This window comes from Hyposmocoma kahamanoa, unplaced genomic scaffold (genome assembly GCF_003589595.1).
Source record: "Hyposmocoma kahamanoa isolate Upper Pololo Valley unplaced genomic scaffold, ASM358959v1 63, whole genome shotgun sequence".
Taxonomy (NCBI): domain Eukaryota; kingdom Metazoa; phylum Arthropoda; class Insecta; order Lepidoptera; family Cosmopterigidae; genus Hyposmocoma; species Hyposmocoma kahamanoa.
The window spans coordinates 24,536,494-24,560,579 of record NW_020653851.1 but is presented as its reverse complement, the minus strand read 5'-3'; the positions used below and the strand labels follow the sequence as shown (position 1 = coordinate 24,560,579).

At 37.7% G+C, this 24,086-nt stretch overlaps 1 protein-coding gene across 1 annotated transcript in view; it reads right to left on the bottom strand.

Annotated features, from left to right (window-relative positions):
- LOC113229897 (zwei Ig domain protein zig-8-like) overlaps window positions 1-24,086 on the bottom strand; it is a 434,645-nt gene that overhangs the window by 5,878 nt on the left and 404,681 nt on the right. The gene's annotated exons all lie outside the window — the stretch shown is intronic.

Genomic DNA, 24,086 nt, shown 5'->3' with positions numbered 1-24,086 from the left:
AAGTAAGCAAATTCGCAGTGCAATAGCGTAGCGCAGCGGGTGCTATGGAACCTTGTTAATTTCGGCGCTACATGTGCGAAGTTCGAGAGACGCGATACACGACAAACAATACAGAAAAGGGAGCATATCCAGCCTGCGCTTAGGTTTACTAAATGGCTACTGATAGACAAGTTATATATTATCAGAATTAAAATACGAAAATTTTAGCATGGTGCGGTTATCGTGAGGCGTCATTATAAAAACGCTGATTCTTTCGGCTGCGTCAAAGTATGGTCAAAGTCAACGTCAAATAATCATTTACTCCATAGGTAAAATAAATTTCGATTGGGTACTAGAATGTCGGGAGCTTAGCGGGCGGCGACGTGGGCAGACGACACTGCTAGCGTCGCTTGGCGCATTTGGATGGAACTAGCGCAGGACCGTGGGAAGTGGCACAAAAACGACAGTAATTAGACAACGAAGAAATACTCTTGCAATACAGTGACAGTAAAAAACCAACCTAAAACTCATAGAAATAAAATAAATTGTATATTACACTTGGCGCACGAAAATATTTAAGACATGAAAGGTAAAGAGTTAGAAATGGAATTATTAATTAACTGTAATAATCGAGTTCTTAGGTTTTCGCGATTGTTACACATAGAAAATGAAACTATTTTTCCGGATTTAAATCGCGTATATTTGTTTTTTCAAACCGACGTTTCGGGCCCTTTACAGGTCCCATGGTCACGGTTGACTGAGGTGGTACAGTCTTCAACCAGTTACGTCTAATATTAATACAAACCACCCTATTTTTTCACTATAGTTACAATAGTTATTAATTAAATACCTTATTTTTAATTTTACAAAGAAAACATTCCAATTTACGCTACATTAAGTTGTACAAATTATTTTATTGAATGAATTTTTATTAAGTTTAAATTATTATTAATTATTAATAGAAATTAGAATAAACTAAAACATATTAATTAGTACTGCAGTCTATGTCTGTTTGGGATTTTTCATTGGAGGAAATACTGGATCCCAAACTGGTGGTACGGAGAAACCATCTTCCCTGTTGAAGTTAGGATGTTTTTTAATTTCAATGGCCTCTCGCAGCATCCTGGGCAGATAACGGACTTCTTTTCCGTAAAGCTAAAGCATTGTTTATAAATAATAAAATTAAAAGCAGCGCGAATGTACTAAAAACAACTTGGAATATTATAAACAGCGAAACTGGAAGGGTCAAACCTCGTTACTTAGATTTTAAACTGAGATTTAATGACAAAATTGTAAACACAGACGCAGAAGTTGCTAAAATATTTGATTTTTTTTACTGACATTCCAACTTTGATTACTAAGTCGTTATATTCATCCCCCACCGCCGCTGAATCCTTACTAAAAGATAATAATGTGTTCGTAAGGTTCCGTCATGTATTTCCAAACGATATTGTTAAAGCGTTTAAGTCTATAGACATAAAAATACTGCTGACCTTGATGTCTTTCAGTCAGAGTAATTACTTCTATAATTGATTGTATTGCGCCTTACTTAGCCTGTGTCTTTAATAAATGTGTTGATGATTGTGTGTTTCCTGACCTTATGAAGCAAAGCAAAGTTATTTCACTTTTCAAATCCGGTAGTATGTCAGCCAAAATTTCAGACCTATTTCAATATTGCCAACACTCAGTAAAATCTTTGAAAAAATAATTCTAAATCAGATGTGTGCACATTGTTATAGTAATAACTTATGTCTCCTAAACAATTTCGTTTTCTCTTGGTGTCGCTCTACAACCGATACTGGTATTGAGTTGATGAAACGTATATTTGATCCATGGGAAGACTCACATGACGCTATTGGTCTACTCTGTGACCTTTCCAAGGCTTTTGATTGTGTGCACCATGATACTCTGGTCAGGAAACTTCGCCATTATGGTGTGACGGGACGTGACCTCGACCTTCTTAAATCGTATTTGAGTGGTAGAGTACAGAGGGTCTATGTTAACGGTACGAGATCATCAGGGTCTGCAATTAGCATGGGTGTCCTCAAAGTTCAATTCTAGGTGCATTTTTGTTTTTAGTTTATATTAATGACTTACCTAGCCTCATGGAGGGTTTAAAACATCAGATAGTATTGTTTGCTGATGATACTTCATTATTATTTAAAGTTAAAAAACCCTAAATGTTCCTACGACGATGTGAACAATACTATATCTAAAGTAGTTGATTTGTTTGCTGTTAATAACCTGCTCCTTAATGAGAAAAAAACAAATTGTGTGAACTTTACATTACCTAATGTTAGAGAGACGGTTACAAACATTGCAGTTAGAATTGAATCTTGTGGATACAGTTGCATTTCTAGGTATAACGTTAGATGCTAAATTGCAATGGGGTCCACATATAAGTAAGTTATCAAAACGGCTCAGCTCTGCAGTGTACGCGATTAAAAATATACGGAAACTTTCAGGCGTCGAAACAGCTGGATTGGTTTACTTCAGTTACTTTCACAGTCTAATGACATAAGGCATTTTGCTTTGGGGTAAAGCCGCCGATATCAATAGAATCTTTGTCCTGCAGAAACGTGCGGTTAGGGCAATTTACAATCGGGGCCCCAGAGTATCTTTGACACATAAATTTAAGGAAATTAATATTCTTACACTAGCGTCACATTACATCTATGAAATTGTAATTTATGTTAAGAGGAATAGAATTCTCTTTATAAAAAATAGTGATAGACATAACATTAATACGAGGAATAAAAATAAACGAGCTGTTCTTGATAGTCGTCTTCACAAAGTGACAAATTCATTTAAGGGGAACTGTATACGCTTCTATAACAAGATTCCGGTTGATGTAGAAAATTTGCCTTTCACGAGGTTTAAAGCTATAATGAAACAAAAACTTTATACTAAAGGTTATTATACAACTTCTGCGTACTTGCATGACAAAAATCCGTGGTAGTAACCCGTTTAGCTCATGGAGGTAGTCTCGATCTCTGATGTTTGAAAGCAAAAAAAAACATTGTAAATGTTGAATGTGTACAAATGTTATTTACAAAGAGCAACCCTTAGAGTTTCTTGTTCATTCTTCTCAGCGGAATCTGCCTTACGAATGAGCGGTAGAGTGTAATCAATGTGACGATTTCAAGTGTAATAATACTTACCTATGAAATTGATTATTTTGATTATGATTTTGATTTTTTGAAAACTCGGAGGCATATACCCAGCACTGAGTGAAATCAGGCGGCGCATGATGATGATGATGAAATAAATTTACACGTCATTTTTAAGCTACTGTTCGGTAATTTACGGTCATTCGATATCGACTGCAGCGATGATTTACGCGATGAGCTGTTGCAAATGAGGGACGTGTAACGCGCACTGTCACCCGGCATTGCAACGCTGATGGCGTTTGTTGTTGCGCCCCTTGTCGTCGCAGTTTTAATTACCGTCTCTTAGTCATATCATAAGAAAGTAGGTTATCAATTTTATTTAAACAATTTAGTCAATTTTAAGATCAGTGTTTCGTAACCTAGTAGGCGAGTACAATTTATTTTACGTATATAGTTAGCCATTGTTTTTTCCAAACAAACTTATAACGATTATGTAGAGCAGTAGGTCGTGCGGGGCGGTGCGGGAGCGGCGACTCTTCTGGCGCACGGGCCATTTCAGCTAATTCTGTACTTTATGATGTCATATTTCGTCGCAGCCTTAACTCTCTCAAACCTGCGTCCGCGCCTCGACGAGTAGTGCCATTTGGGCCCACTTCGTTTAAGAGAATTGCAAATGTACCGTTCTAATGGGACATCGCGTTCCGTAATTTTTAATTTACAATAAACGCGCTCTGTTTTGGTGGACTGGAAAAGGTTGAGTAATATAAGGAATTCCCGAGACAGGAATCTATTTTAATATTTTCTTTTGACACTAATGTTTCTTTAAAGGAGCTAATACTTTTATGCATCGAAAATTGGACAAATAGTTCTTTACATTAGCATGTCAAACGGCGAAAATTGCGCGTCAAGGAGCAGGAAATTGCTGCATTTTCTCGGTTTAATCGCGGGCACGGGGCTGCATTAAGCGTGTTTCACACAAGAGAGAGGTTCCCGATAGAGGTTTAAGATGCATTACATAATTGATGAGCACGAGTTAAGGTAAACAGCTCTACTACGTACCTATATGCACATACATAACGTGCAACACTATGCACTCATGTCAAATAATGTAAAATTCCTAGCAGTGAATCATGAAAACGCTATGTCCGATCATCGACAGACTAATGTGCCGCTCTCATAAACACTTCATTACCCATTTCAAAATATTTCGGAATGTCTATGTACCCAACAGAGAAACCCGTACAGTTGTCGTATTGAATTAGCATTTTTTTGGCTGCAGTTGTTTTAAATACTCGTGTTAAATAGACGTGGTACTGGTTGGTGGAAGTACTCAGTGCGGATATGAAAGGTATCAATTGCGCAATAATGTCAAGCGCAGCAGTGTTGCCACAGTAGATCGCATTTATAATGACATAAGCACGTTTTTTATACTTAAATTGTTTCGTGATATAGCAAGCGAATGCGAATTCTACGATATGCGAGTTGCGAGGTATATGCGAGTTGGATAAACGGCATTCGCCCGAATGCCGTTTATCGACGCAGAGAGCGACAAAATTGTTGTTGTGGTTCCGCTTGCTTTCGCTTGAATCCTAATGAGGTAACATGACGCTCAGCTGTTTGAAAAACGCAGGTTTAGTTTGAATGTACTGAACGCTCCTCGAAATAAACAATTGGTGCCGAAAGGAGGCAGATTGAAGATCATACAAAGCTTAACGGGTTATGCTGGAAATAATAGTCTGTTTAAATCGTTCAATGTTTTTAATGTTTTTAAATTGCTTAGTCCTTGCAAACTATATAGATACGTGACATATATTAGTGGCAAGTAGGCGACGGAGGGGCGCCTTGTTGTCGTGGTAAGAGTCGCACTTTGTCGCTACTTCAGAGTGTCAACATGGCAGCAAAATATTTGGCACACACCTATAATTGCTCTCAACCTATCGAATCGTTCGCGCGATAGGACGTACTAGGATTTGACAAAGGACATTGTGACATTTTATTGCAATTCTATAATGACATTTCAGTGCTTTGTAGATAGAGAGATAGAGATAGAGATAGAGATATATTTATTTGCAAGCATACACGGTAAGTAGATTACAATTATTACATTATATGTACAAATACAAAAGTTCAGCGTGTTGCGCCAGCAATTGGCATGCAAATATTATTGACTTTACATATCAAATTACATTAGAAAAAAAATAAAATAATTAATCAGTTGAAATGATGAATACAAATAACAAAAACAAAATATAATAAAATAGGAACGCATGTCAATACAATTAAATTACAATTAAAACTTACATAGAGGGTCACAATCTTCAAAATTTATATGTCAAGAACTCATGCGTACTATAAAAACAATTTGTCACAAGCAAGTCAAACAGCAATTTCTTAAATCGAGGTGTAGGTAACATTTTCATATCGTCAGGTAATACATTATATAATTTTATGCACATGTTATAGCAATTCCTTTGGAACAATGTCGTAGTGTGTATATGTTGGGTCAAACGATTGGGATAACGGGTCAAAAAAGGAGCGGTATTGGCAATAAATAATTGTTTATGGGTTTTGACAAAATTACACGTTTCATATATATATAAAGAAGGAAGGGACAATATTCTTAGATTTATGAATAGAGGTTTGCAGCTATCTCGTGGACCTGCACCACACATTGCTCTTACGCACTTTTTCTGTAGTATGAAAACTCGATCCATGTTTACAGAGTTACCCCAGACTACAATTCCATACCGCAGAGTCGAACACACGTAGCCGTGGTAAGCTATCAGGGCAGTTTTCTGGTCACAGGTATTTTTAAGTCTGTAAAGTGCGAAAACAAATCTGTTGATTTTTTCACAGACTGACTCTACATGCGCTGTCCAGGTGAGATGTGTATCTAGCATGATACCGAGAAACTTCGTTGTGGTCGACTCTACTATGGGACTATTGTTGTGTATTATGGAGAGTTTTACAGGATTTTTATTACGGTTTAAAAATTGCAAGAACGTAGTTTTGGAGAGGTTCACTTGAAGATTATTGGATTCCAACCAATGTACCACTCGTCTGACGGTTTCATTTATTTCGAATTCCAAATCAAGTGTCGGCTTTTTGTACACAATAATGGATAGGTCATCCGCAAACATGGTACATGGATACTGTGTGATCATAGGTAAATCATTAATGTAGAGAATAAACAGGAGGGGTCCCATGACCGATCCTTGGGGTACCCCCACCCTATTAACTTTAAATTTGGATCTGTATGCAACGTACTCTAAATGTGTATTGAAGTTGTTTATTTCTACGCATTGAGTTCTCCCATGAAGGTAGTCAGCTATTAAGTCATTTGCCTTACCGCGTATCCTGTATGCCTCCAACTTAGCCAGCAATGTTTCATGACATACGAAATCGAATGCCCTACTCATGTCAAACAGAATGGAAGTGACAGGTATCCGTTTATCTATACAAGTTAAAATATCTTTAATAAACGAGAAACAAGCTAGGGTAGTGGACTTGCCCTTCTGGAAGCCATGCTGTTCTGGTCTTATCACTTGAAATCTGGTGGCAAATGACATCAATCTCGCATGCATAACGTTTTCCCAAACTTTAGACAAAACAGGTATCAAAGCTATGGGTCTATAATTTTCCAAATTGTGTTTGTCATCTTTTTTGAACAGGGGTTTTACTACCGATCGTTTGAAAGTTGGTGGAAATATTGCATGTTCAAAGGACAAGTTAATGAGTTGTGCCAAGATGGGAGCCAGTTCGCCCGAGCAGGCTTTAATAATGTCAGTAGGTATCTCGTCGTAACCAGTTGATTTTGTATTATTAAGCGATTTAATAATTTTTTTAACTTCATTATCATCAGTTGGAGATAAGAAAATTGTAGAACTATTCTGTTTCAATAATCTGATATCATTTTTTTGTTGTTGTTTATTTTCTTTATTTGTTAAATTAATAAAATGGTTATTGAATTCATGTGCAATGTCAATTGGGTTATTTATTTTAATATTATTTACATTTATACATTTAATAATATTTTTGGTGTAACTAGAGTTCTTTCTATTAATTATGTTCCAAGTTGCTTGGCATTTATTTTTCGCTTTATTAATATATTTATTATTATTAATTTTTTGTGCCAGATTAATGCATTTTTTAAATAGTAAATTGTAATTGCGATAAGTAGACTTTTTTGCAGGGGATTTCCCTTTGTAATAACCTATGCGTAGTTTTCTTTTTGTAGCACACGAAATCCTGAGTCCCTTTGTGAGCCAGGTCAACTTAGGTGGTGAACATTTTATCTTGATTTTGTATTTTGGAAAACATAAATTATATAGTAGTTGTAATTCATTGTGAAAGGTTGTCAAAATTTGTTTTGGGTTACCAGATAGTAAAATACCAGACCACGGATAAGTTGCTAAATAGAATTTAAATTTCGTAATATTATCATGACTTAAATCTCTTTTCATTTCATACCAGTACGTCAAAGATTTCTTTCCGCTTACAACTGGTACAGATAGGAACTGTGCAGTGTCATGGTCAGACAATTTCAGTTTTATTGTTTCACCAACAGCACTTTTAATAGTGCTAGCAAAGTGATCAATACAAGACTTTTCTCGTGTAGCTGTGTGGATATGTAGATCTAGGTTGTGGCATTCTAGGATTACTTTTAAGCGGTTTGAATTTTTTTCTTTAATTAAAGTATTAATATTCCAGTCTCCTGTTAAAATTATATTCTTTTTCCTTGCTCTAGTTCTTAATTTCTCTAATAAAAGTTCAAGTTTTTCAAAAAATATTTCAATATTTGCGTCTGGAGTTCGATATATGCATATTAGTATTAATTTATAATTTACGATCTCCACCCCACAAGACTCAAATGTGCGCTCACAGGCTAATTCCTTTACAAAGCACAACTCCCTCAACTCAACCGATCGGTCACCCAAAATACACACACCACCGCGCTTCCTTTTCTTCTGTTTTAACACTCTACCAAAGCTCGCGCCTAAATAGTAACCATTGATCTGTATATTGGATTCGTGACCCAACGGAACAAATGTCTCTGTTATACAAATTATATCAATAGGTTTTTTTAAATCTCTACATGTGTCATGAATAGCAATTTCCAACAGTTCTCCTTTATTCAGAAGACCGGCTATATTTTGATGCATAATATGCAATGTCTCAACGTCCTCTATAAAAAAGGATCGGTATTAGGGATTTGACTATTTTCTTGGGGATGTTCTTGACTTTTTAGGTTTAAAGATGGCGGCGTTTGTGTGGAATTACAGGGAGGAATTAATAAATCATAACTCTGACATCGCCTGTGTGATAGGTGACATAATTCTCTAGTCAGAGCAAAACACAAATTTTGTATAAAGAATTTCGATGCATATTTTGACGTTTTATAGTACATGTTCACAAAAGAGCAATGGGGAAAGCCCTGACAAATAAGTTTCATTTCAAAGTTAAGACTTGTATTATTCAAGTATGCGTTTTCAGGTAGCCCACATATGATAATATTAGTATTGTTCATCGTGTTCAGCCATTCAAGTAGCTTAGTTTTTAGATAAAATGGATTTGTACTATTCATCCCCCCAGCAATTATGAGATAATCTTGTTTGGTGAGCTGAGCTACATCTGATTTGCAGGTATTAATTATCTGAACCAGGTCAGCACCGCGTTTCCAGAAAGAGAAAATATTGTATTCTTGGTCAACCTGACTAAGTAGAGCCTCTCGAAGTCCTTGTCCTTGTTCATCCGCCAGAATATAGATTCTTTTTCTCTTGCGTGTATTATTTTCGTACTTACGTCGCATAATACTATTTTCTTCGGACATTTTATGCGAGATGTTCTCATCGCTATCTGTATTAATTTGATTAATCGGTGTCAACTCTTCATTTATGTTGTCTGTAGGAATTCCTGGTGTTCGTGGACTTAAGTTGTACTCATCTTTCGTTTTGTCAAGCTTATTTGCATATCGTCTTCTTTGTTTTCTTGCTGATTTTGTTGTAGCTGCATTATTTTTGGGATTTGCACAAATATGAAGTAAATATTGAATTTTACGATCTTGTTCCGATATCTTCTTTTCTAGTCCGTTCTTTTCTATTATAATATTTTCCATTTCGTTTTCCGTAGATTGTAATGCAATTTTCAAATCATATATTTCCTTTTTTAATGATTCCAATTCCGTATTTTGCAGTGTAGACATATCAGGCAGACTTTTGTAAGGATTGCTTATGTTAGTCTCTGATAAGGAGGATCCTGACGAATCAACAGTGGAGTAAGTGATGTTGTTGGATGATGACTTTTTCCTTCGCTGTGTGACATAATCTTCATGATCTACAGGTGTTATTTGAGATTTAACCTCATTACCTGTAGTGTTTAAGCTAGAGGCTGGCTTTTCCAATTCTGATACAAAATGAGCCCCTCTGCTATACGAGGGAGAAATCTGTTTTGGTGTAGATGAATGTACTTTTTGCTGTGTTTCATTTAAACATTTTCGACATCTCCAGTTTGGCTTGTTCTTCATTAAACGAAACAGTTTGTAGGAAACACTTTCGCAATCCAAATGGTAATCATTATTGCAAGTTTTGCAGTGAAGAAATTCTTTATTGAGCATCTTCTTTTTACATTTTGAACACGTTGGTAAAGCTGGTGCCATTTTCTCTCTCTTTACAGTGGGATTCAAATCGTACGTCGGAACCAATTTAAATTTTTTTGCTTCTAGTGGCCGTCAATAGATGGCGCCACTTATCACTTTGTATTACTAGTCTTACGTTACAGGCAGATTATTAATTATGTCACATCAAATACTTTTTAAGATATTCTGGCAATGTCAAAAAGAAAAAAAAAACAAATAAATAAATAAAACAAAATGTGCATTAAAATGACGGATTCGATCCCGGAACCATTAAATTCCAATGCCGACCCAAACGCAGAAACTGACCGTGCGCACCACTTGGCCGAATGTTCGCTAACAAAAGTGACGAAATTGTGGTACTGTTTGATTTATAAAGTTGTAGTTCAAAAAATCAAGGTGTGTTTAACGGACCGTTAGTTTGCAATATTTAAAAAAAATCACAAAACCACACACATAAAGGTTATCATCACTTTATAATCGAGTCAAATGTCAGGTTCTGTAACTAACTGTCTATTCTTTTTTCACTAAACTTTTGTATTTATACAGAAATTTAACTAGATAACACACAGTCTAGATTTTAGTGTTCTAGTTTTCGGTTATCGTCACAAACACTTGTACACAATATTTAGAACACGTAGTTTACGAAAATATTGACTTCACAGTATTTATTCACTATTTTACTTTTAATTTAATTTTTTCATAGGAGTCGATGTTTACTTGTTCGCGCCCTCTAGCGGTTGTAGATTACGGAGCATGCAACGGCACCATATAAAGTAATCGTAGTTTATTTCATTGTACCTGCACTGCATGGCATCGGTCGCAACGGTCCACACACGAGATTCTATCGAAGAACAATTAAAGAAACTGGCGGTGAGAGTAGAGTTCGGGACTAAGTCAGTACCTAGCTATGAAGCAGCCATTGGTTCAAAACGAATCTCAGACTTATTTTAAAGTTGGCCGCCACTGTAACTCTTCGCACGCGGTTGTCATTGAATTTCCAGTGTTACAGGGGTTTTATTTTGAGTGCAAACGGGCCGTGCCGCCAGTGCGGGGGGCCCGCTGACATATAGAATGTTTAGTTTCCGTTGTCTATTAGTAGTAGCAACAACCAAGTAATCGGTTTCTCTCTACGCAGGGTAATGATAGTGTTCTGGTACCTAACATCAAAAGCCATGCGGTTCTATTGTCACTGCTACTTTTTGCCATGGGCACAGTCGGCCTTACGAGTGATGGTGTCTTAATACCTAATGGAAACTTTTAAATGATATCTGCGTGAGAGAAATAACCTCGACGTAGGCAAAGATTACATTGTAGGTACTTTATAATATTTTCGAAATCCGTAGCCGGTAACCGCCCGCCGGCCGGCTCGTGCATCGGCAGACCTTTGAGAATTAGCGCTGCGTCGGAAAAAGATCAAGATAACGAGCCTTTTGATCGCAGCCTACGATTGACGAAAACTCAAAGTGCGCTTGTCACCACAATCACCCGCAGTCATCGAGTATATAACCAGAAATAGAGACGAAATGTCATTTAAGTTGTTTGAAAACTATTCTGCCATATCATTACTGTGACAACTGCACTCCGATTGGCTAGCCCGAGTTCGAAACAATTGACGGGTGTCGTCAATGAGTGTCGTCAACTGTTTCACTTCAAATCGACCATTTAACTTGAGCTTTGCTATAATGGACGAAAATTTCAAAATTACATATTTAATATTTAATTATCGATGAAATTTGTTTCCTTTTGTTTTGTAATTAGATGTTTTGATGTTTTTCCCACACCACCGAACAGAACAACACGGCATTATTAGAGATATTATCTTTATTACAATAAATACATAATATTTTTTGGAATATACGGAGACGTACACACAGGTCAATAGTTGGCCTGTCTATATTTCAGTGCAAACGAGAGTTGATATTTATAAGAGCTGTATCGCTAATGTGTTACCAGGAATATATGGCCCTTATTTCGTCTCTATTTCTGGTTATATACTCGATGCCCGCAGTCAATTGCCATGTCTTCCTAATTTCCATCGAGTAAAGTTTATAGAAGTAACCATCTCATTTTAATGTCAGTGGAACATTACCCATTAAAAACTAATTTACTTACTAGAGGTAGTCAAGGTTTGTAGGTAGTTACACATTTTAGTGAAAAATTGATCAACGATCAAGCAAGAATTGACTTGCACCAAAATATTTCGACTGATGGAGGAAAACGTTTGAGGCCGACAAACTTCACCCAAATCAATTTGGGCACGAAAAACTTAGACGTATCGGAACATCTAGGTCAGCGAGCATGAGATAAGTGGCGAGGGTCGAGGGTCAGAATAAGATCCCCGCCCCGCCCGCACCTCACCCCGTGAGACCGATAACAGTTTTTGTTAAAAACTAAAAAACGAATTTCAAGTCTATAAGTAATAAATGAATGAGGCATTTCAGAAGAAGTTCGAAATTGTACGTTCGGATTTATGATGTTTTGCGAATTACAACATCAAGTTTTGAAGGGATCTGGTTTTCAGCTGTCGAGTTGCACTAACGTAACCACTCATTGGATTTCCGTGCGAGTTTTGCACTTTCTGCACGATGACCGTAAGACGGCGTCGACAACGCTCCCTTTCATGTTTCCAGGGAAACATCCAGATGTTACAGTACTCACTGAATACGTAGTGTTGCTGGTTCGTTTAGAAGATCGGTGCGGAGTTTCAAGACTTGAATTATTTTTTATGTTTGCTGAGTGGGGCGAAGAGAGTGGCGGCCGTGTCGGTACCTACGGGCGGAGGTGCCGGTAACACTAAGTGCGGCCATCGCTCACGCTGAAACAAAAGCTTCTTGAGGGTTCCTCCACAGCCGGTACGACTCAGGGTGTGCTGTTTTTTCTTAATACCGCAACCTGGGCTGCAGCTGCGGCATACGAAACTGATTTTTGCGTCTTTGACAATAGAGGCGTGGTCGTCTGTAGAAAACCCGCCCGTGATATGCAACATTTATTTCCTTTTGCGGATCTTTCCGCTCCTTCGTCTTTCCGTTTTCCCTTTAAGGAATATTCATATTTGACAAAATTTATTTATTTGAGCATAAATTATTACAAAACAACATTTATATAGTACAAGTCCTTATATGAAGTACTACAGGCCTACCGCTAAACTGAGTCGGTTCCTGAGGTAGATGCGCGGTGCGACAGGAGCGACAGTTGCGTCAATTGTTGTTACGTCAAACGATACTAAAAAAAATATTTCATTGATAATTAAAATGAATAGACAAGGCATTTGGCTCCTTTTCAATCAACTTGCTATTGAATATCGAGAAATTTTGTTGATATAAAACCGTGTGGCTGCGCAACGTAACTGTTACGTAAAGTGTCACTCCTCCCGCACCGCGCAGCTACCTCAGGAACTATTCCGTTAAGCGGTAAGAGCTTGAATTTCTTACAAATGATTAAGATATAGTATAAATATATAGATGCTAATTAACATAAATAACCTAATGTAATGTGAAGTGAAAAGCATACGTTCGGTCAAAGTAGTCTCTATTGACGTACCCAGGAAAACATAACGAGTACAAACTCAGATTAGTGCTCCTGCGAGTGGCGTCGACGCCGATTCGTCACACGGTTTCGGACGCTTTGAAATATTGAAATGTGGATTCATTAAAAGCTTGCTATACACACATTTTAAGCGGGTTAAGATAGCATAAACGCGAAATTTAACCTTCAAACGTACTGCGTTTTGTGGGTGGGGTGTACGAGACGGGGCGCGGGGTCAGGCAGGGCTTAGTGCAATACCACATAAATTCATTTAACGACTTCATAAATTCAACGCACGACTTGCGCTGATGCACTGTTAACGACTAAAAGAGCCACACATTAACGACTTTCTGAATTTTGACTTCTTGATCAGAAAGACAATCATTACCGGAGGATTTAGGACAAGATACACAAGTCACTTACTCTACAATAAAAAAAAGAAAACGTCGGCACAGTGGCAGATTTTGGCCCTTAAGTGTAGGCACCCTTAGAGGAGACCCGTGCCCAGAGACGTAATGCATATTGAGTTAAGGATGATGATATGTAAAAAATGCACTCTACTGTTTATTATTATAATCACACGGTCATATTAAAATAGTACTTCATCATCTATATGGATGAAAAATTCTGAAATAATTAGCAGAGACAGGGGGTCCCCCTTTTTAGATATTATCGACGTGCTGCTGGTAACGCTTGATCAGTTGGACGTGGTGACGTTTAGACGTTGAACTTAACTTGTTTCGTATTCTTTACTCTTACCATCACCGACAATAAGAAAAACTCCAATACTTTCAGTATTGCTCGTGAAGCTGGAGCGTAGCAAGAGGAGCTTGATGCTTAATGAAACTCGATTGCAACGTTTTCGTTTTTGTTGCGAATTTCTCTAATCAGGCGCACTTGATTAGTGCATTCGAGATCGACTTCACCCTCGAGGCAGTCGCGCTCCATCGTCCGACGGACTTTGATGTTACGAGGCTTTGTTAATATGTTGCATGTAGAGCAGATATTTCGCGTGACGCGGGAAGGTTTTGCACATGCGTCTGTTGGAGTCTTGTGATAGTACAGTGCAACGTTCCAAACTTCTGTCAGACCACACATTTTGAGTGAAGCTAGCTAGCAAGTGTTGCGTTTTAATATTCCAAATGGAGAATGAAAGAAAGCCCTTGTGCCAATTTTGTAGTTTTCATGAAAACTTACTTCAAAGTCTATGAAAGCACAAAAACGACCATAACTAAAACATAATCATATGATTCGAACAGGATATTAATCTCTATTCATTTCTCTAACTCGATCTGTTTATTTATGCATCCATAAATTAAGAAAGCAAAAACATTTTTAAAGCCAAAATCTTATAATAGTGACAGGTTTTTCCACTGCGTGGCAGAGAGCTGACGAATGTGGCACGCGGGTGAGGTGCGAGGGCAAATGGGAACAATGACAATTACGTCGATAAGCTACGCTGTATGGTTTCCATTCCATGGAACACGCCAGAACAATAACTAAACGATAGTATACACTGTAAGACGCTATAAACAAAACCAATTGATTAATTCGATAATACGAGAGAGAATAATGTACATTTTACTAGTTATTTGTGTCCTTTACAAGGACACAAGTCCTTTAAAATAAAATAAATAAATTTGTAAATGCGAGCGTCACGTCGAGATGATTCGAAGAGTATACGACACACGTCACCGTGAAATCTTGTTAGAAAGTCGGGCGACAATGCTCGGTTCATTTTAAATGCATCTAAAATGTAGGCCATGGATGGCGGCGCCATTAGGGCACAAATTCCGCATCTCCGCACTTTGCGCCGCGGGAAATCGCATCCGCGCTCGCTTAGTGCTCACCTTGTCACAAAATTTTGGACAAACTTTTCACTTCTCCCAGAGCAAAGACATTTTCTGTTCCGAGTCTTAAACGTCTAATGTCAAATAGTTTGTGGAACGTAACAAAAAATATCTATACATTTGTTTTTAATCTCCAATATTGTCTCGGCTGTGTAGCACTATAGCGACGACTCATGGAAAGCTCGGAGAATGACGGAATCCAATAAAGCCGCGATTGCAGTGCGTATGGCGTTAACACACTTCAATAAGACGTGTTTGCTACATAGATATTATAGTACTGGTTTCAAACACTTTACAAGCGAGAGTTGGCAACCGAGTCCAATAAAACAGTTACAGTATGTGAACGGCAGTGCTCCAAGCGCCGAGCAGCGCCGACGTGACGTCATCTCCCTTCGCCGTAAGTAACGAGTTTTATTGCAAGTCAGGCGGCGCGGGCGCTGTAAGCTGGGACACACATTTGTCCCGTTCGAAAGTTCGAGTATTTCGATGAAGTTCCGCTCGCGCTGCACTGGACGTTGTCAAAATGAGTGTCTTTACAAATGTCGATAAAATTATGTGCAAATTTTTTTTCTAGGACAGTCGTGGTAACCTATTTGACTTGTTTGTCCTACCGCCTCTCAAGCAGAGTGTCCGAGGGCTTGCCCCTGAGTCATGTGCAAAATTAGTTTAAAATTTAGCATGAGCTTTTCGCGATGTCTATCGCGAGGAAACCTGCAAAACCCCTGCAAAGGTACAAAAACAAACACAGAAAAATTCGTCAAGTATGTGGGTTAGTTCCTGGTGTTGGGTCATGGGAAAATTTCCATTTCAAAAAACAAATTTTTCAGAAAAATTAATATTTTCCCTTTATTTTTCCACATTTGACTTTGACATCTGTCAGAAGTTGAAGTTACTGAACGTAAACGATGGAGCCATTACAAAGGTTTGTATTCGCTGTTGTGAAATCATTTTAAATCTCGTTTTTCTATAAGTGGCTTTTAGCTATACGTTTATTTTATACTTCACGCTAAATAAAACTTCCAAAGATATTTCTAAACGTAGAATATAATATGAGCCTTCGAAAAATATTTTTCCAATTTTTCGGGAATTTTTCCGGAAAAATGTCCACTAAGTACTTGACATTTTTCGGAAAATTATCCAACAGTATTCGTTCCATATCTCAGTTGGAAGAGCGTCAGGTGCGGTATGCTGAGAGGGCTAGTTCGCATCAAGCCGGATGGAAGGAGTTTTTGTTAGTGTTTGATCTTTGTATTAATCCTTATTAAAAAGTAGTGGAGTATTTCGCAAAAATTATTATTTAATAATTAAGTATTTTTGATTATAGTCAATAGATATTCAATAAATTTAATGTTACAATCTGCAAAGCAATTGAATAACGTATGAGAAGTTCGGAATCCGCATTGTGTCCGCGCGGAACTGCAGCTTCTCTCGTCGGGAGAGGAGGCCTATACCATACAACTATACATAATTGACCACACCTCCCTCGTTTAATATCTTTACATAAGCGTCCTTTATCTGTAGCGTCTGTTATCCATAATTAAGCGTAACTGAAGTAAGTTATGACGTTCCGAAGCAGGCAGTTAAGGGAGGATGAAAAGTGTGTGTGCAGATCCAAATAGAGTGTGGTCGTACGGAAGCGTCGGTCGCCTGTCGCAGTCGGAGGGATGGAAGTGGCCGCTTCAAATACTTTATTCAAAAATACTTTTCCGTCATTGCGGATTATTTTACTGCAAAATAATATACCTCCGAAATATGGTGCAGTGTTATTCAAGTTTGTCCGCCAGCTCTGCAGCGGCAACATCGACGGCGCCCGAGGCGATGGCGCCGGTGCACCGCCGCGGCAGTTAATCATCCGCACGCCGAATAAACGTCACCACCAGCGCACTACGCCCCTGCCCCCCGCGCCCCGCACGCTGCTTGTAACGTGCGAGTACATTCGCCCATTAAATCCGTCCACCCTGTCGCACGGCCGCGGCCGTGGTGCTTACAAATAAAACTACATATAATAGTATGGACTCTGCCTATTAAATTAGCTAATATTTCACGTTCCGCCCCTAGTTTAGTTGTCATTTTCGTGGTTATAGTGAGCTTAAGCGAACGTTAAATGAATTTGAATAAGTACTTCGGGGCGCATTAGCCGCGGCGCCTGCGGCTTATATTGCGGGGTCGAGGGGCGTGGGCGGGGTGTGACCAAAATATGTATGGAGACATTTTGGTGCGTGCCGCGCAAAATTGCTACGAAGCGTTACGCTATGCTTGTAGCATTAATTGTATCAATATAAGACAACTGCTACGCGGCATCTTTGAGAACACACGGGTGTCGCATATAACATAAGCATAATGTGGACAAAGCCACCATATAACAAATATTGTAGGCAATATACCTACATAATAATATAGGGTAAGCTTGCGTTAGTCGTACCAACGATATCTGGTCTCACATGCGTGGGAAGTAATATCTAGTAATATAAATTTGAACTATTAAGTTAAGCGAGTAAACAAAAACTACTAAAATAAACATAAACTAACTAAAATATGAAAAAGTACGTTTTTGCATTGTTTTCTTTAAAATGTCCCATTCATTCGGAAGCCATTCCAAGGAGCAATACGATGGTAAACTAATTTATTTGGTATTCGTCTATTTTTGACGTATTTTAGCATTTATTTAAGCGCAAGCAAACGGCAGATCTTTTAAAGTTATAACAGTAATTATGATTTGAAATTTTGAAAGTGTCGTTGCTTAAGTCGTACCCATGGAAAATTCCTTAATCGTACCGGTATGATTTGAAAGAAAGAAAGAAAGAAAGAAAACATTTAATTACACAAGCACAGACACGCATATAAACAAAACAATAGAGGAACAATAATAATAATAACAAATCAAAATTAATCTTTTAGGCTCTCGGAGAAGCGAGAGTCTAAAATAAATTATGATACAATAATAATAAAAAAAAATAAAAAAATAAATAAAAATTTAAATTATTGATAATGTAGTACCTAATTCACCGTTATGCGTGTCGCGCCTGGTGCAATCGGGACTTGCTCAGCTTTAGCCACAAAAAGGCTTTTTTTTAAACCGTTTCGTGGCGCTGATTTTCAGCAAGTCCGGGCGAGTGAGCCACTGACAACAATACATATTTCACTCAACAGTAAATAGATAAATAAATAAACAGATAAGAAAACCGACATAATAGGTAGTGTACATGCAATTACATACACATGTGAAATGTGATTTAGGAATTTATGAAAATTATTTCTTAGTTTTTTCAGCTAAATAATATATTTGTGGTCAACAAAACTAATTTTGTGGTACCTTTATTATATAATATGCCTTTATTTGATTACCGAAGTATGTTAATTTTATTTCAATAGAATTTGTAAGTTCATTTCAGGAGAATTTTAATTTTATTTAATTACAATTTGTAATTTTATTTCAGAAATATTTACTTATAATTTTATTTAATCAGAATTTATAATTTTATTTCATTATAATTCATAATTCAGTGTAACATTTTTGTTTTCTATGTTCCCTTACACATGACATTTTGGGATTTTAACCACCTTAGACCTTAGTACCTGTTTCTAGGTTTTAATTGTTATTATGATCTCTTTTTATTAGTACTGTACTGAACTATACAGTTTATGAAGTCCTGACAGAAGTGTTATTCTAATTGTGGCTTAGGTTACAGGTGCTACGAATTAGGCGACCAGGTGCCTTTTTGAAAATCTTGCCAATACCAGACTCAATAAACGTTTTTGGTATTTTCATTAAAACACATTGATAGTAAAATAAATAAAAATGCCGTAGACGCTAAAGGTTTTGTTTAATTTAAATAACCTTAAATATTACAGCGGTTTTTTCTTAGTGGTACGACTAACGCAACCTTACCCTAGCACCATTGACAATATGCGGTCGAAATATGAGAAGTGAGTTGTGCTCGTGCACGTTGCGCCATTAGTGCACATCATCGTCATCATCAGCTATCGCAGTCCACAGCTGGACATAGGCCTCTCCTAATAGGGCACGATCGCATGCAATGTAGTGACGGAAAACTTGCTTTCGGCAGTGCATAGAGTATCGACGACGCCTTTACTTGGCACGACGTTGCGTTGTCACGTGATTCATGTCATCTGCGATTGTCTTATTGAATAATTCGGACCAAATTAATATAAGCCTAACAACTTGTGAGCCTGTGAAACTGTATAGGTTTGTGTTTATCAGCAAGACATTTTAAGGAGATCCCGGGGCATCTTATAGAAACAGGCTAAATAGCGAACTGTCAATGGAGCCTTTTGTGAGTTTCTTAAAGTTGACCCTGTACGATGTTTGTTTATCTCAAAGTAGCACTAAGCAACTTTCCACATTATGTAATGGACGTCATCCTTGAGGCTAATTTTAATTAAAAGATATAAAGAAGGAACAGGGAAATTCATTATTATGTAAACGGACATCCGCCATCTAATTAAACCAGGATTTGAACGTATCGCTTTCCAGGTATTAATATTGACATTGATTTCCGTCCTCAACCTATAATTAATAAGTTCATAATAAGAGCCAAAAGAATGAATGGCTCCTGCTATTTCAAAACATTATAAATGTTGAGTAATGCAAGTGAATTTCAATAAAGACAGCGGCGACTGCAAGCGACAGAACACGCCCCTCTTCGTCCAGCAAATAGCTCACATACGACCTAACGTTCGCTGCACTCTATACACATGTATTATATACATATGCGATTCTTCATGCACCGCGTGCTGCGTCCTGTGTTTTGCGATGTTCCATCGACCAAGGAGGTGCGATATTTCAAGATATTCCAAGCATTTATGTTTTCTGCAACGTACACATTTTTCTTGATTGTAACGTCGTCCAGCATTTGTGAGTAGTTTATGTGCTTCCCAGAGATGTGGGATTCAACTCCATGTACCAATGAAATTAAAAGATAGATAGATAAAAACTTCCTTCACTTCCATGACAGCTTATTTACTAAGATCCACTACAACTAACATTATAATTATTATTATTATATTGAACCACTTAAAAATAACAAATTTTAATAATAGATATATAGAGGGAACGTACAGAAGGTAGCACATCAAGCTATACATTAAAGGATTTTGTTCCGATGCTCTGGAGGCGATATTCGAACAAAAGTATCTCGGTGCGATGTTGACTGTACAATTACACAAATAACTAATTCAAGTAAATAGTTTTGGAAGTCATGGCAGTGAAAAGGCGCTGGCTTTTATGCTGATAAATGCCTCAGTTTCCCACGACACTGGTATTCTGCCAGAACCGTGTTAAAAGATTTAATAACCGTGTTACAAGTATAAGTTAAAAATGTTAAATGTGCATTTATAGCTATGGAAGAGCGATGCCTCCTGACACAGGCTTGGTAAGCTTAATAGGAGGTACCATCCACTGTTAATGTGAAGTTACTTGTATTACTGAAATAAACATTTTATTTTATTTGACAAGAGACTTTACTCGTCACCTCAACAGTCCTCTGGCGTTATCGTTTCATGTAATAAAGATTATATTTATATTTCATGTTTCAACAATGAGGTATTTCCGATCTGAAAAGTACTTTTGCTTTGCATATTCTTATGACAATTAATCGTTTGGCCGTAGTGGAGAGAGTGCAAGTTAATGCGACGGGTCGCGGCGGGCAACGGCAGCGGCTGAGCTGAACGTATGGGCGGCATAATTCAGTAGGCGCCACCCGCGCCGCGCCGGGGCAGCGGCCACTGCAGCCTCTACATCTGCCGCCTCGCCTGACACCATTCGTCTTGCTTACCGCCTCTGCCGCGCTCCCGCCCATAGAAGCGCTCGTATGCATTATCATAATGGGAGCCATTTACATTTAATTTACTCGACACTAATCGATTGTAAGTTTTGAGGTAGCGGGCTATTATCCCGGCATTGCCGAAGTACGTCTCGTATTAAAAAAAATTAAAGGCAAGCTCATGTTTGATAGATAAGTTCCATTGCGATTGTTCAACAATTGAATGAATAGTTTATTCGATATTAATTTATATTTTTCAATAGACGTAATAATCGATTGTGCTAGAGTACATTTTTGAACGATCGGTCATTGAAGGTAATTTGAAAGCAAGAATAGAAGAGGCTATTAGGTTATATGTTTTCTCTCGCGGGTTCTAATGATAATGAGTTCCGAAGGCAATTACGTTGGAAGTGCCTAAAAATAAAGTGATTTGACAATATTCTTCCAGTTATTTGAGTCAGACTTTTACATGTTGATCTACAGTACCATCCTCTACAAAGTGGAGATGGTGGAGAGGATTGTATGCACTGTCTTGCTGCCATGAGAGTGCCAGTTGTGATGTATGAAATCTGAGATTATATGTATTGCCTTGTCTGCACAGGGCACTGCCACTACGTCTGTCACGCTGTGATTTTTTTAATATCAAGTGACGGGACGAACATAGCGAGCACATGAAGGTAAACGACACGCCTGTCCATAACAGTTGCAGTTCCACTCAGAGCTTTGAATCGCCTAAATCTGAGGGGCACTGCTATTGCGCCCGTCACCCTGACACATAAGAGTTGAGAAGTCCCATGTGCCTATAATTTCACCAAGCACCCTTACCCTTCAAAACCGGAACACAGTAATGTTGAAATTACTGCTATGCGGCAAAAATAGGTAAGGCAGGAACAGGAAACCTGAACATGCCTCTAAGTTCCAACCGGTTTAGTTAAGAAGATCGCAACTTTTCTAGAATCTAAAGAAAGACTGAAATCACAAACTATCACAAAACATTGACATTTTATATTAATAGAAACGATCTAAAATTCTTTAAATTTTATGGTTTTATTTGGTTTATTAGACGGGATTTTTTCCACTTAACCATTTGCATATAGATGTGGGCCTTATTTGTCTACCACACGATCTTGCCAAGCAGAAGTTAACGTACAAGTAAACAACGTCCCACGCATTGTTTTCTCAAAACATGTTGTGTTGCTTAAAAGAATGGATGCACTCGAAAAGTGTCAAACTACGATATAGAGCGCTACCGTAGCGACGATGGCGCCGGCGGTGCCGGTGGCCGAGGCGGTGGCGATGGCGGAGGCGATGGCGGAGGCGGAGGCGGGAGATAATCCGGAGCATAATGCGGCCACTACTCATGCGAACCCATATTTTACCATTAGCTATATTTATACACTACTTAATATCAGTATATTCCAGAAAATTTACGCTGTAGCGCTTCAGTGCACACCATGAAAATATCTTGCTGATATCATATTACTCGCAACGTATATACAACACACACCGTCAAAGTGCGCATAGAGCTCTTTGGAGCTTTGCTCTGAATGCAAAATTTGAGATAAGAATCAATGTTTCGACCAACACATGAAACTCGGCTTTTGGTTAGTATGCCATAGTACAAAAGTTACGAAATCAAGTAATTTAAAGCCTTAGAATAATAACGCATAGAAACCTAGCCCGCACACGCTAAGTGAGGCAAATTGTAGGACGCCCTATGGGCTTACACGAGCGAGCGGGCTGTCAGTGCTCAAGGTCAAGTTGCACCGCGAGCAGCTCAAAAATTTTTGCTAAAAATGACGAAATGTGCGGTAATTGGGTTTAAAAATAGATCAGACAAATATAAAATAGACACTAACATCACATTCCACAAGGAAGTAACGCGTTTCAACTTGTATTTTTATGTAAATATTCACTAAAACAGAAAATTAATTTCGTTGCAACAAGATACGAAAATGTTGCAAAGTAACGGGTTTTTTCTCCCCATTTTGCTATTCTGTTTCAAAATAATTATATTACGTAATTTTTTGAGAATAGGCAATATCGCGACTGTTGCAAAATTTCTACAAATGTACACCGCCGCAACAACATTGTAGGGAATTTACGTTAGCTATTTTTACGAATTATATTTAGTATTAGCCTTCATTAGTTTCATGTGAAAAATCATTATTCTTGTTCATCATACACTCATTTAAAAAAATTGTCTTGCCCAGACTCAAAAGTTCTTAACTAAAATTATTTCAGGAAACTAACACTGACTAAAAAGTCATCGTCAGTTCTCCAAAGTCGTGTATAAATAACTTTCAGGTTCAGGTTCTTAATTGTTATCGTGTACTTTTCATATGAACATACCCACAGATAATATCAGGCTATTTATATATTCAAATTCGATAGTCGCACTTAAACTCGCTTGTAGGTTTTTGTTCATATATGAGTTAAATAAGAATTGGGTAGTATTTAATAAGGTGCCTACAGATTTGCTCGACATTGTCGATTGAGAATTATAGATGTTTTCGAGGAGTTTTAGAGTGCTTATTACGAATGTAGCATTAATTTCTAAATCCAAGATGGCTGACAACAATTTTCAAAAATGTATTTTTGGTAAACCATAAGGAAATGGCATGTATATCTGAATACAAGATGGGGGACAAGACTTCTAATTCTTTGCCATCATGGATTTAGAAATGAGTGCCATATTCGTAATGAGCACCCCCAAATACCTCGAAAATGATATCCATATTGCATTTATTTCAAAAGTCGTGTCCGCCATCTTGGATTTAGAAATAAATGCCATATTCGTGATGAGCACCTCGAATACCTCGAAAACGATTCCCATATTGCATTTATTCGAAAAGACGTGTCCGCCATCTTGGATTTAGAAATGAGAAAAGTCGTGTCCGCCTTCGTTTATTCAGATATAAATGCCATTTTCATAATGATTACCAAAAATAAATTTTTGAAATTCCTGTCACTTGACGTTGTCGATCAACAGTAACGATCGACAAAATCGTGCAAATCTGTAGGCACCTCTAACTTAAGGATGAGTTAAGCAAGATACAATTTCCCCACTTTTGAGGGAAATGTTATTCAATGGCATCATTATTTGTATATTTGTGTGCGTGCCGACGAGCGTAAATACATGTTGCTTACGCCTATATGAATTTGATTTTTGCCTCACTTGTGACAGTTCGTTTTTTATGAAACT